Genomic DNA, 13,925 nt, shown 5'->3' with positions numbered 1-13,925 from the left:
CCGCCCAGCTGAGAAAAGTCCTCACTCACTCACTCCCTTCTGTCCTGGACAGAATTTCATGGTTTACATTCGCCAGAAATAGATGTGCAAATATTTTCTCTTGGCTGGACTTCCTTCTCTCTATTGTAGTATCAATAATTATGAAAAGATGAATACAGAAGAGGAGCAGTGTGGCTTTTGATCAGACCTGCCTCCAGCACAGAGGCCCCCGCCCCCGCCCCCGCCCCCTCCCCTTCCTCTCCTTCCCCTCCTCCAACATCTGCACGAGTCGGCATTATTCATCCATTTTTACAGCTACGTAAACTGAACGGCAGGAAGTTAAATAACTTGTCTGGGCTCATACTTCTGGTATGAAGTGGAACCTGGCTTCCAGCCGAGCTGTTTCCCTGCAGCGCCTCCCTCTCGCCCTTCAAAGTCTCAGAGCCTCCCTAAGTAACTTACCGGGGCTGACCTAGCACTTTCTGTGACTGTCCCTCCCGCATATTCACCCGCCTCTTTCCACGAACCTCTTCCCACCTCTTTCAAAATGGTTACTTTTTCCTTGTAATCGCACAAGGATGACTTTCAAGATCAATTGTAGACGTGGGGTACCACTCTCTCACAACTGTTTTCAGCTTATATGCTTTCTTCTAAAGTTCACCAACGTGGACTTAAGGAGCATACGTTTTAAAAACTAAAAATGTATATCCTTCTTTTGCACTAAACATATCATAAATATATTCCCAGGTTTCTACATAATTATTTTTAACTAACTTAACAACTGCATGATAGATATTTCATCAATAGACATCAATCTTAAAACCATTTCTCCTCTGTTCAGTTGCTTATGTTTCCGTACCATAAGTAATGTTACAATAAACGTTTTTCAAGTATATATCCTTTTTCCTTTCAGTGGGATTTTTCTTTAGGCTAAATTTCCAAAAGTACGATTTTCGGACCAAAGGATTTGAGTATTTTATGTCTGGCTATCTTTCATCCTGAACACATAGGGATGAGTTCCAGTGCAGACATCCCCCTCCTCATCTGTTTTTTGGTTTGTTTTTTTTTTACAACTTTATTTTAATTTTTAGCCTCATGTGGGATCTTAGTTCCCAGGGATCTAACTGGCACCCCCTGCAGTGGCAGCTCAGAGTTCCAACCACTGGACCACCAGGGAAGTCCCCCTTCTTCATCTTCTAAGGTTAATCTGGGAGACACAACTTCAACTCATGGCTTCATTTCCCTCACATTTGACTGGGCATCGGGCTGGAGCACAGCCTGTTCACACTCAAGAAATGCTGCCAATTTCTGAATGTAAGCTAGACTTCTCCTGAAATCCTTGTGTTACCCAGTCAGATAGCAGGCCAGAAAGATAAAACTCATTACTCAGTGCTGGCAAGGGTATGAAGAATTAGACACACAAATAAACTATAAAGTGGAAGACTTCTCTGGAAGACAATTTGGCAATACACGGGAAAAGCTCTAAAAATGTATATATGCTTTAAGTCAACCAATCTACTTTAATAATTTAATCCCAAAGGGGGAAAGTCAAGGAGAGGTACAAATATTTAACTACAAACATAATCTTTATAGCATTTCTAAGAAAAGTGAAAATGGAAACAAATTTATGTCCAACAAAAAGATTGGCTTAAAAAATTATGACATCTGTATAATGGAGTGTGCTAGGCAGTTATTTTAAACTATGACTGTAGATGACAATATGTTAATGACATAAACACAGGCTTATAATATATTTAATGAAAAAACAAGCTAGCACTAATTATTTTACCTATTTGTTTAAAATATATAGACATAGAAGTATAAGATGCTTCAGTTATTAACAGTATTTATATCTGCATATTGATAGGTTTTTAACGGTCTTCTTTTTTATTCGTTTAAATATGTATTTATTTATTTGACTGCACCGGGTCTTAGTAGCAGCACATGAACTCTTAGCTGCGGCACATGGGATCTAGTTCCCTGACCAGGGATCAAACTCAGATCCCCTGCTTTGGGAGCGCAGAGCCTTAGCCACTGGACCACCAGGGAAGTCCTGCTTTTTTATTTTTTATACCACAGATACTATTGCTTTTATAATAAGAAATGAACAATGAAAGTTTATTCTTATTTATACCCATTTCTAAAGCCTACAGTACACAAAAACGCTTCCCATACTCCACCCAGCTGAGACAGGAGCAAAAGGGACCGTCTGTGTCATTCTGTAGACTCTGTGTGTCCTTTCTCATCCATTCGCCCAAACAACCAGGGGATAGTCATGGTGTAAAGTGAAAGTGAACATGAAGTCGCTCAGTCGTGTCCGACTCTTTGCGATCCCATGGACTGTAGTCTACCAGGCTTCTCTGTCCATGGGATTTTCCAAGCAAGAGTACTGGAGTGGGTTGCCATTTCCTTCTCCAGGAGATCTTCCTGACCCAGCGATCAAACCCAGGTCTCCTGCATTGCAGGCAGACGCTTTACTCTCTGAGCCACCAGGGAAGCCCCAGTGATGGTGTAACCAGGACACAAAGGAAGAGGGATTCTTCCACCCCTATAATCAGGGGCCTGGACTTCTCTCCCTGCGGAAGGAAGGAGAGACTCCCAGAGACAGTAAGGGTAGCAGGGAATAAATACTGCATCCCCTTCCTGTAGTAACCATCTAGCTATATGACTAACCACCCCCAGGCTCAGGACCTTAAAACAACAGACGTGTGCCATCTCTCACAGGAGGTGGAGGTCAGGAATCTGGGCGTGAGCTCACCGGTGGCTCTGACTCAGGCCTCAGGAGACTAAAGCAAGCGGGGACTGCAGGTATCTGAAAGGTCCACACCCCAGGGCATCACAGTCCACAAGGACCGCAGCTCCTCACTAGCTTTGAACGAGCAGTCTCTACTGCCAGGGCTCCTTCTTCACCTCCTTTTCTCTTCCTGGCTTCCAATGCAGGTTTTAAAATTATGCCCAACAAGAATGACCAACAATCTCCTGACACTCTCACCTGAATCCTGGAAGGTCATCAGGGGTATCAAGTCGAGCGAAGAGTGGAATTTTAGGAAGAAGAATCAGTGTGACTTTTACAATCATCTAGTGATTTGACTATTAGGTTGTTCAGGGCTTACAGCAAAGCATTTAGTAGACTTGTTAAAAGTGAATGCAGGAATGAAGAGATGAAGAAGGATAAATTTAAGTCTACTAACTCTGTTTGGTAAAATAAAAAGTGGATGACTCTGTGATGGTCCCCCAACCCTCACCCTATCAAAAACAATTTCTGGACTATGTAATTCTGGCCAGTGCACCATTGTGTAATTGTATGATTAGTGCACCATTGAATAATGTGTATGGTGAGTCCTAGGTTGCTTCAGTCATGTCTGACTCTTTGCACCCCTATGAACTGTAGGCCTCCGGGCTCTTCTGTCCATGGGATTCTCCAGGCACGACTACTGGAGTGGGTTGCCTTTTCCTCCTCCAAGGGATCGAACCAGTGGCTCTTACATCTTCTGCCTTGTCAGGCAGGTTCCTTACCTCTAGCACCACCTGGGAAGCCCTTTATGGTTAGTACCATGATTTTTCTCCTGCCTCTTGAGATTGGAAGACAAAGTCCCATATATGGACTCAAGCTGACTGCATGATTGCGATATACTGTATTTGCATTAGGAGTCTTGAGCCTAGTAACAAGAGATAGAGAAGAATCTTATGGACAAGACACAGAATGTGTCTAGAAGTAGAAAAAGGGTTGTACTGTATGGAGAGTTTACCTGCTTACAGCTTGGAGAGAGACTGGGGGAAGTCCAAGTGGCCCAATGGTGGGCTCTCCTAACCTGGTAAATATGATAATATTTATCAGTGGGGTGGCAGGTGTTTAAACACAGTGCTGGTCAGGGTCTCCCAGGGGCCAAGGAGCCAGACCTGAACTCCCACTGGCTTGGAGAAGGGAGGCCAGGACTCAGAGGTAAGGACTTGAGTTCCCTCGGAGTTCTTTCTCCCCATCCTCTTCTCTGCTTTCCTGTGTGTGGACTTCTTTCTCTCCCCCTACAGACAGCTTTCCTCACACAGTAGTGGACGTGGGAGTCCACCTCACTGGGCTCCCAGTCAAGAGACTCTGTGACCAAAGAAAGAAGGGTTCTTCTGCTGGGTCCAGCCCAGAATATCCTGGGTTGGGACCCTCTTGGGTGAGAGGTCCATCTCTACACCAATCACTGGAGCCAAGAGGCTGGTCGTGTTTCCTTAAACTCTATAAGTTTCACTTTCCTGGTGTGTAAAATTGGGATACTATTAACACCAACCAAGACTTCCCTGCTGGTCCAGTGGTTAACACTCTGTGCTTCTAATGCAGGAGACATGGGTTCACTCTTTGGTCGGGAAACTAAGATCCCACATGCCATGTGGAGTGGCCAAAAAAAAAAAGAAAATTGACACTAACCACAGATGGTTATTGTGAAGATTAAAATTATTTAAATGAGATAATGCATGTAAAGTACTAAATTCTGTAAGTGGCATATAGTAAATAAATGCTTGAGAAGCCTGTTGTCTATTTTGGCAATTGTTAAAGCTTTGTAATCTGCTCAAACCACAGCGGCTGGTCTTCTACTTGTAACCCAAATGGTGAGGCTTTCTTGTCAACTCACCCCTATTCCTATGGCTAGACTGGAATTATGTTGAATAATGTACATAAAATACCACAAAATCACATGTGTAGGAAGGTGTGAGAAGGTCAGCAAAAGTCAAAACCAGAATCATACAATTTAGGACTTAAAAGAACTTTTCGCTATTTCAGAGAATAAAACCTGCACCCTTACTTCTCTGCCTAGAGGCAGAAAATACCAACTAGTGCCTTGCTGTTGTTGTTTAGTTGCTAAGTCGTGTCTGACTCTTCTGTGACGCCATGGACTGTAGCCCACCAGGCTCCTCTGTCCAATGGGATTTCCCTGGCAAGAAATACTGGAGTGGGTTGTCATTTCCTTCTCCGGGGGATCTTCCCAGACCAGGGATCGAACCTACAAGTTCTGCACTGGCAGGCAGATTCTTTACCACTGAGCCACCAGGGACAGCCCTGAACTAGCCTAAGATCCTGTTATCATGAAATGATAGCATACTGGATTTGCACGCTGGTGAGCCAGTGTCAGCTAGCATTGCTTTGCTCTAAGGCCTCTGCTTTTCCCTTCTGTAAAATGGAGATAATGATATTCCCCTTCAACTCCCACGCTGGGGTGCGGTGAGACTTAACGAGGCACTTTTGGTAAAACGCTTTGAGCTTAGCTAATGAAAGGCTCCAGGAAGTCACTCAGCTCTGTTATACAGACTCTTCATGATCAGGTGTGTTTGGAGTGAGAAGCTGGTTGGCACTACTTCAGACAACTGCAAAGAAACACAGATAAACTAAACTGTCTTTTTAAAAATAGAGAGTAAATCAAAATGGAAAGTTTGGCCCATTTGCTGTCTTGTTCGAGTAAGGCCTCGTGCCTGCATCGTGCGGGATCTTTGTTCCCTGACCAGGGTTGAACCCATAGCCCATGCATTGGAAGTGCGGAAACTTCCAATGAACCTTCCAATGAACTGCATTCCAATGAATGCGGAAACATTGAACTGCCAGGGAAGCACCCCGTTTCCTCATTTTAACTCTTCCATTCATTCTTCGGGCCAAGCATCATTCACTACACCGAGGTGTCAGACCTCCTTTACCACAGCTGGAGTTACAGTTAGATAATGTGAATTTTGGATGAATTACCACTGAGTTAACAACATATGAGTTATATGCTAATTATATCTCAATAAAACTGGGAGAAAACTCCCCAATATATGAGGAAAGATAATTGTGTGCTATATAAGAGCGAATTGAAAAACCTTTTGTTTTAAATTGAAGTATAGTTGATTTACAATATTGTGTTTCTGATGTATGGCACAGGGATTCAGAATTTTTGCATGTTATATTCCATTATAGGTTATTACAAGATAATACGTGTAACTCCCTGGGCTGTATAGTATAACTGTGTCGCTTACCAATTTTATACGTAGTAGTTTGTTAGCCCCATTCCCCTAATTTGTCCCTCCTCCTTCCCTTCTCCTGAGCTCTGGTCACCACTAGCTTGTTTTCTAAATCTGCGTCTGTGTCTGTTTTGTAAATACTTTAATTTGTATTATTTCTTAGATTAGCCAGTTGACGTATTTCACTAAGTTTAATATTCTTTAGGTCCATCCATGTTGCTGCAAATGGCATTATTTCACTCTTTTTATGGTTGAGCAGCATCCCACTGTATATATATACTACATCTTTTTTATCCAGTCATCTGTTGATGGATACTTAGGTTACTTCCATGTCCTTGCTATTGTGAATAGTGCTGCTATGAACGCTGGGGTGCACGCATCTTTTTTAATTAGTATTTCCATTTGAAAAATAGTTTTTTAGGACTTCCCTGGTGGTCCAGTGGTTAAGACTCTGCATCTTCACTGCAGGCAGCACAGGTTCAATCCCTGGTTGGAGAACTAAGATCCTATGGCCAAAAAAAAAAAAAGGAAAAAGAGTATTCCAATAATATACTGAAATGACAATTAAACCATTAAAAAGACATTAGCCCAATGGTATGCCAGGGGCAGCTGATACTGGCCTATGAGAACTGATTGTTAAATTTTTAGGAGTTTTTGGAACAAGTTGTTAAATACAGTTATTTTCAAAGCTAAGTTACATAAGCTTACAATTTTAAAAATGATGGTAATAAATTCTCAAAACTTACCACTTCAGAGTAATTTTGCAATTATATATTCTTTTGAGGTTATTTAGCTACTCTTTATGTCTCTTGTGTCTGTATGGTAGAAATATTATATGATGATGTGCTTCTCGGCATTCCTTCCCATCTGTATGTTCAGTGATGTCCTTTTGGTCACTCAGAATAGCCATGTTAGGAGGACTGGCACAGCAGAACTGGGCCACTACGAATCAGGGCCTCCCTCTCCCCACAAGAGCCACTTGTGAAACATTCACCAGCATACCTTGTCTAGATCCCTAAGGACAAAAAGAGACTAGGAATGGAGACAAAAGTAGGAAAAAAAAAAAAGTCAACAATATTCGGGAAGCTAAAAAAGCAGACGAAAGCGAGGTCATTAATTTAGCAGAGAAGATACAGTCAAAACCTAAGCCCACAGGGAGGGAAGCCTGGAAGAAGCAAACCAGCTTCCACAGAACCTAAGAAAGAAACAGAAATCGGCCCCCCCCGTGTAGGACATGGACGGAGGTCACTGAGGACAAGCGTGTTGAAAACTAGTGCAAGGAGCCGGGAGACGCCCGACGTGTCTTCCCACAAACCTGCACGGCCAGGCCACACCCCCGCCCAGCCCTGGGAGAAAAGACTGAATCAGAGATCACTTGGACAGCGGGCACTACAAGGAGTTGGCATGTGACCCGCTGCTGAAACAGGAGTAAATGACAGTCTGCATTGGGGATTGTAACAGCCGCAGTCTCCTCCCCTCTCTTGGCTCCCGGAGTGCTGGCAGTGAGGCTTACACCCCACAGGCAGACCAGATGATTCATCTCCAGGGAAGCTGGTGAGGCCAGGAGAAAGGACTTACAGAGACTGACCTAGCAGGAAACATCCAGGTTGCTGCAGAACCACCAGCCTGGAGCCCACTGGGCCACAAACCTTGTCCAGGCACACACATCACTTTAGTGTGAGCAGCAAACCAGCAGACACCAGAGGGAAGACTCTAACATGAAGAAAAGTTATTTGCAAAGTCCAGTTCTATATCTAGGCAAGCTACCAAATGCAACAGAAGAATAGACACAGGTCCCCCAAACATTTATCTGCCATGAACCCTTTCTCAGCAATCTACTGAAGGATGTCCTCCAACAAAACAAAGCATAACCCAAGAAAAATGACAGGAGCTCCAGGAAACAGAGGATCCAACAGGAAGAAAAGGAAAGAGGAGCCTCAGAATGATGCTGAAGGGAAGCTCTGAGATGTAAGTGCAACCAGTTGAGGGGGAACCAGCTCCGAGTCTGGAGCAGGAAGACAAATCCAGGAAGACAACCCACAGGGAGAGAACAACAACTGAGAGATTATGACGTGTTCATCACTTTGAGGAGAACCTGAGGATGAATTACTCAAAAGCACCCCCCAAAACTACACAGTTAAATACACAAGGCAATTATTAACTCCAAGGTAAGGGGAGATGTACTAGAATCAAAATACAATCACAGTACACTACGTGTACAATCAGGCTCCCCAGTGGCTCAGTGGTAAAGAATCTGCCCGCCAATGCAGGAGTGCAAGTTAAATCCTTAGGGAAGATCCCCTGGAGAAGGAGATGGCAACCCACTCCAGTATTCTTGCCTGGGAAAGCCCATGGACAGAGGAGCCTGGCAGGCTATAGTCCATGGGATCGCAAAGAGTCAGACACGACTGAGCTACTAGACGACAAAAACATGTATACAGTCAAAATAAGACGAAAACTGATCGGGGATTTAATCAGAAATTGTGAAGTCCCATAATTTATAATATTTTAATGTGCACATGCCTTTCACATTTTAACATCTTGAAAGTCAGACTGCAGCTTGCAGTCAATGTGATAAGACAGTGATCCTGGTGGTCCACTGATTAAGACTTCGAGTTTCCAGGGGGAGAGGGTTTGATCCCTGGTTGGGGAACTCAGATCCCACACGCCTCTTGGTGAGGCCAAAAAAAAGTATTGCTTCTTAATTTAACTGGGGAGCACTTTTGTTCTTTCGTAGTGACTCGTAGATAATGGTCCATCTTATGATAGATGGCTTTTAAGATGGGAAAATGAGGGAGTGAATACCTGTGTCCAGGAGGGGAGAAAAAAGCTAAACCCTCATCTTCCACAGCAATAAGTCAGTAGAAGATTTCTCAAATTATCAAAGATGCAGCTTTACAAACATATTATTTAGATTGATGGTGGCACATACCAGGAGTACCACTAAAATCACAGCCAGCAGTTGGCTCAGTACAACAGTAACTGGAGGTAAAAATAGTGAGGCAGGAAGCACTGGGTTGTGATGTTTTTATAAACCTTGTACACATGTGAACCTTTGGTGGTGGTGGTGTTAGTGGTTAAGTTGTGTCCGACTCTTTGCGACCCCATGGACTGTAGCCCACCAGGCTCCTCTGTCCATGGGATTCTCCAGGCAAGAACAGTGGAGCAGGTTGCCATGCCCTCCTCCAGGGGATCCTTCCAACCCAGGGATCGAACCTGGGTCTCCTGCATTGTCAGATGGATGTGAATCTTTAAACTATACATATTAGAAGTCAAAGTAATATGTACAGAAATAATAATAAAATTCAGTGCTCCATTTCAAGCGAGAAGTTCTCAGATCGTGAAAATGAAGACAGATCTTTATGGTCTCTGCACCAGGATGAGGAGTCTAATTGTCTCTGAGCCCCATCCCCGGCTGGTCTTGGGAAATGCGGCTCTTGGGCGACCTGGACATGGTCCCACATGCCACCTCTTGCCTCCCATCTCAGGAAACCCAGCTGCCTGATTCGTCACTCTCAGATGAGACAGCCGGTCTTCGGGGAAAGGGGAAACGGCAGGGCACACGACACATGTTTCACATACTGGTGCTCCCCAGAGCCCTGGAGAATGAGAAAGGAAGCCGGCGGTTTGGCAGGTGCGGAGGCCCCTTCCTGCAGACATCTGTCAGTGGTTCTGGATGCCCAGGCCCCTCCCTTCACAGAGGAAGAACCCTGGATTCCTGATGAGATGAGGCGCCAGCTTGCACCAGCTGCACGCCAGGCTGGAAGCAGAGGGTGAGAAAACCAGAGAAACAGCCCGCCTGGAAAAGCAGGAGCTGCCGGGTCCTCAGATGTCAGACCTGGAGGCCCCCCTGGCTGTTCCCAGGACATCCGGCGCTTCTGCCAGGGAACTGGGTGAGGTCACTCTTGCTGGTAGTGATCTGGAATAAGCACCCCAGGGAGCTCAAGGTGGGGACCAGCATCTTCCATCCCCTGCCCATTAGACTGACATTCAGCTGCTGTGAAAAGCTGCAGCAGCTGGGGGGAGGGGGGCCCTCCCTGGGTCTCCCACACCTCCCACCATCCTGCAACCAATGGGGGAACATATGGCCCAGCAGGGGGCCTCCGGGAGCTGGCGCCATGCTCTGATTGGTCAGGCTTGCTTGTTAAATATTTTAAATATCACTCCCTAAGCCAGATCTTATCCGTGAGAGGCCAGAAAGCAACTTCCTGCAGAAACCCCTCCACCTTCCTCTCCCGCCTCTTTCTCCCTCCTGGAGCCCAACGTTTGTCAGAGCAGCATGCCGGGGAGTGTCCTCTGTAGTAAAAATATCTTTTTTTTTCCTCTGTGTGAGAGGAGAGGCCCTTTTCTCATTCCCCGGGGAGGGCCCTGATGCTCCAGACTGCAAGGAAATGCTCCTATGTGCCTCTTCCTTCTGCTTCCCTAACTAGTTTATCCTGATGGAATTAGGTTACAATGGCCAGGGAATGGTCCTAAAAGGGGAAAATGAAGTTTACTAGAGGGAATGTGCAGCCTCAGGGGAACGTGCTAGTCAGGAGGAAAGCAGGCATGGACTGGGTGGTGTGCCCAGCCCAGCCGGGCTGGCTGGAGGCCTCTGGGTACCACACGCTCTTGCATTGGCCCCAGGGTCCCTGTTTCCCTCCACCTCCCCTCTCTCAGCTGCCACTCTCCATTTCCAGCTGCTGCAGAAGAGGGGTCCCCCGAGTCCGATGAGGGCTCAGGTCTCAGATATGAAGATGTCCCTAGGATGCTCTGGGCATCTTTCACGAAGACTTGGGGAGGGGACTGCTCTTTCTGACAAGTGGCGGTTTAACTGCTCTCTTATTCTCAGATGGACGCACGCTCGGGTCTCTCCAAAGACGAGGCCCCCCAGCTCCCCTGGCTCAGGGAGAGCCAGGTAACCCAAGGGCACCCCACAAATGGCCTCTGGACCTCCCGGATGTGCACTGTCATCTGAGGAACATTTCAGTGTGCTCTCTTCTACCTTTGTAGAAAACTTTCTTGGCCTGTCAAAATTATAACACTTGGGGCAATTTAGCAGATGATCTTTTTTGGGTTTGTTTTTTATTTTGCTTGCTTGTTTTTATGTGAAATCAAAGACAGGCTGCAGAAGACTTCCCTGGTGGTTCGGTGGTTAAGAACCTGCCTGCAATGCAGGGGACATGGGTTCTATCCCTTGTCCAGGAAGATTCCATATGCTCGGGGGCGACTAAGCTCATGCATCACAACTACTGAGCCCACGTGCCCTCAACCGTGCTCCTCAACCGTGACAAGCCCGCGCACCTCAGCTGGAGAGCAGCCCCCACTCGCCACAACTAGAGAAAGCCTGAGCGCAGCAATGAAGACTCAGTGCAGAAAAAAAAAATACATAAAAAAAAAAAAGCAGGCTGCAGAGTGGAAAGGGCCCACCCAGTAAAGACTTGGAAAACCAGTGTAAATCCTTGTCTCTTTGACCAAGGCCTTCTCTTCCTGAAATGCCTCTCCCAAAGGGATGTGGTAAGTAGTAAATTTAACCCAGTTTGTAAAATGCCTTAAAAAGTGTAAAGTAGCCGTGTGAATTTAAGGGGCACTGGTTTTTTCTTCCATTCTAGCAAACTCGTGACCACTCTGCTTGCACTGGCTGCTTGGGATGGGGTCTCTCCTCCATCGTGGTGGGTGGGCTACAGCGTGTCAAGGATGCCTACAGCCCTGCTAAAGCGCCACAGGCTCTGGGCCAGCCGGGGCGGGTGACCAGATGGCCAGAGTAGAAGAGCTGATGTGTAGATGTGGCTTGTTTAACCCAGAGAAGAGCAGCTGGTCCAGGGGGCTGTGGTTACAAGTCTTCAAATGCATCCTTTGTAGGGAAAAGATGAAGGTTTTCTGTATAGCTCTGAGAGGTGAAACCAAGTGGGCTCAGTGCTAGGATTTAAGAGGTCAGATATTTTTTTCCTTTAACCATCTTAACCATTTAAAAGTGCATAATCCAGTATTGTTGAATATATTCACATCATTGTACAACAGATCTAGAACTTTCTCATCTTGCAAAACTATACCCATTAAATTAAGTTAAATTAATCTATACCCATTAAATACTAATTCCCACTCACCCAAGCCCCTTTCTACATTCTGTCTCTATGACTGTCACTATTTTAGACACTTTCTGTGAGTGGAATCCCACAGTATCTGCCTTGTCGTGACTGACTTATTTCACTTGGTGTGGTGGTGGTTTAGTCGCTAAGTCATATCTGACCCTTCGTGACCCCATGCACTGCAGTCCACCAGGCTCCTCCGTCCATGGGATTCTCCAGGCAAGAACACTGGAGTGGGTTGCCATTTGCTTCTCCAGGGGATCTTCCCAACCCAGAGATCGAACCTGGGTCTCCTGCATTGCAGTCAGATTCTTTACCAACTGAGCCTCCAGGGAAGCCCTCACTTAGTGTAGTGGGCTTTAACTTCATCCATATTGCAGGCTGTGACAGGACTGTCTGCTTTTTCTAAGGCTATATAATATTTCACTATGTGTATAGACTGCATTCATCTACTCATCTGTTGACTGGCATTCGGGTTGCTTCCACCTGTTGGTTATTGTGAATAACAGTGCAATAAATATGGATGAGCAATTATCTCTTTGAAATCCTGCTTTGAATTCTTTTGGGTATATGTCCAGGAGTGTAATTGCTGGATTATATGCTAGTTCTATTTTTCATTTTTTGAGGAAACTCCATACTGTTTTCTATAGGGGCTGCACCATTGTACATTCCCAACAGCAGTGCACGAGGGTTCCAGTGTCTCCACATTCTTGCCCATGCTTGTCATTTTCTCATCTGTTGACAGTGACCATCCTCATGGCTATGAGGTGATATCTCATTGAGGTTTTGATTTGCATTTATCTGATGGCTAGATGCTTTTGAACTGTGGTGTTGGAGAAGACTCTTGAGAGTCCCTTGGACTGCAAGGAGATCCAACCAGTCCATTCTGAAGGAGATCAGCCCTGGGATTTCTTTGGAAGGAATGATGCTAAAGCTGAAACTCCAGTACTTTGGCCACCTTATGCGAAGAGTTGACTCATTGGAAAAGACTCTGATGCTGGGAGGGATTGGGGGCAGGAGGAGAAGGGGACGACAGAGGATGAGATGGCTGGATGGCATCACTGACTCGATGGATGTGAGTCTGAGTGAACTCCGGGAGTTGGTGATGGATAGGGAGGCCTGGTGTGCTGCGATTCATGGGGTTGCAAAGAGTCGGACACGACTGAGCGACTGAACTGAGCTGAACTGAGTGATACTGAGCATCTTTTCATATGTCTGTTGGCTATTTTTATATCATCTTTGGAGAACTGTTCAAGTCCTCTGTCCATTTTTAAAGTGGGTTATTTATTTTTTGTTGTTTTGCTTGATTTCTAGAAGTTCCTTATAAACTCTGGATATTAATTCATTATGAGATAACATGATTTGCAAATATTTTCTCCCATTTTGTAGGTTGTCTTATTATTCTGTTGACTGTTTCCGTTGACATGCTGAAGTGTTTAAACTTAATGTGGTCTCATTTGTCTATTTTTGCTTTTGTTGTCTAAAGGCATGTATTTCTGAAAGGCAAATTAAAGAAGTAAAGTGATACATGTACAGGTTAAAAATGTCAAAATAAAGATATATAAGATATAAACACTTGTGTATGTCTTCTTGTACATATATCCATACATATGCACACATACAATTCTCCCTGCTACCCCTGACACCCAGGCTCACAATTTCCTTTCTCAGAGACAATCACAGTTGTCAATATCTTTCTAGATAAAACTTAAACATATATTCATGCATATCTTTATTTTCAATTATATCAATGTCATATGTATCTTTTTAAATTTTCTAATACACTTTATTTGGAAAACTTTACACATCTAAGGGTTTGGAAGACATCAGTAATTTTTTAAACTATAAAATCTGTTCTGCACCAGAGTTTCTTTTTCTTCACATGTATTATTGAGCCTTTCC

General features: G+C 44.9%; 1 long non-coding RNA gene across 1 annotated transcript; it reads left to right on the top strand.

Moving 5' to 3' along the window:
* Window positions 1-9,393: 9,393 nt before the first annotated feature.
* On the top strand, window positions 9,394-13,596 carry LOC132346757 (uncharacterized). Its single transcript, XR_009496702.1, has 2 exons — window positions 9,394-11,451; window positions 12,674-13,596. It is a non-coding gene; the product is annotated as an uncharacterized lncRNA (long non-coding RNA).
* The last annotated feature ends 329 nt before the right edge of the window (window positions 13,597-13,925 follow it).

This window comes from Bos taurus, chromosome 12 (assembly GCF_002263795.3).
Source record: "Bos taurus isolate L1 Dominette 01449 registration number 42190680 breed Hereford chromosome 12, ARS-UCD2.0, whole genome shotgun sequence".
Taxonomy (NCBI): Eukaryota; Metazoa; Chordata; class Mammalia; order Artiodactyla; family Bovidae; genus Bos; species Bos taurus.
Note: the sequence above shows the minus strand (reverse complement) of the source record. Positions and strands in the feature narration are given on the sequence as shown.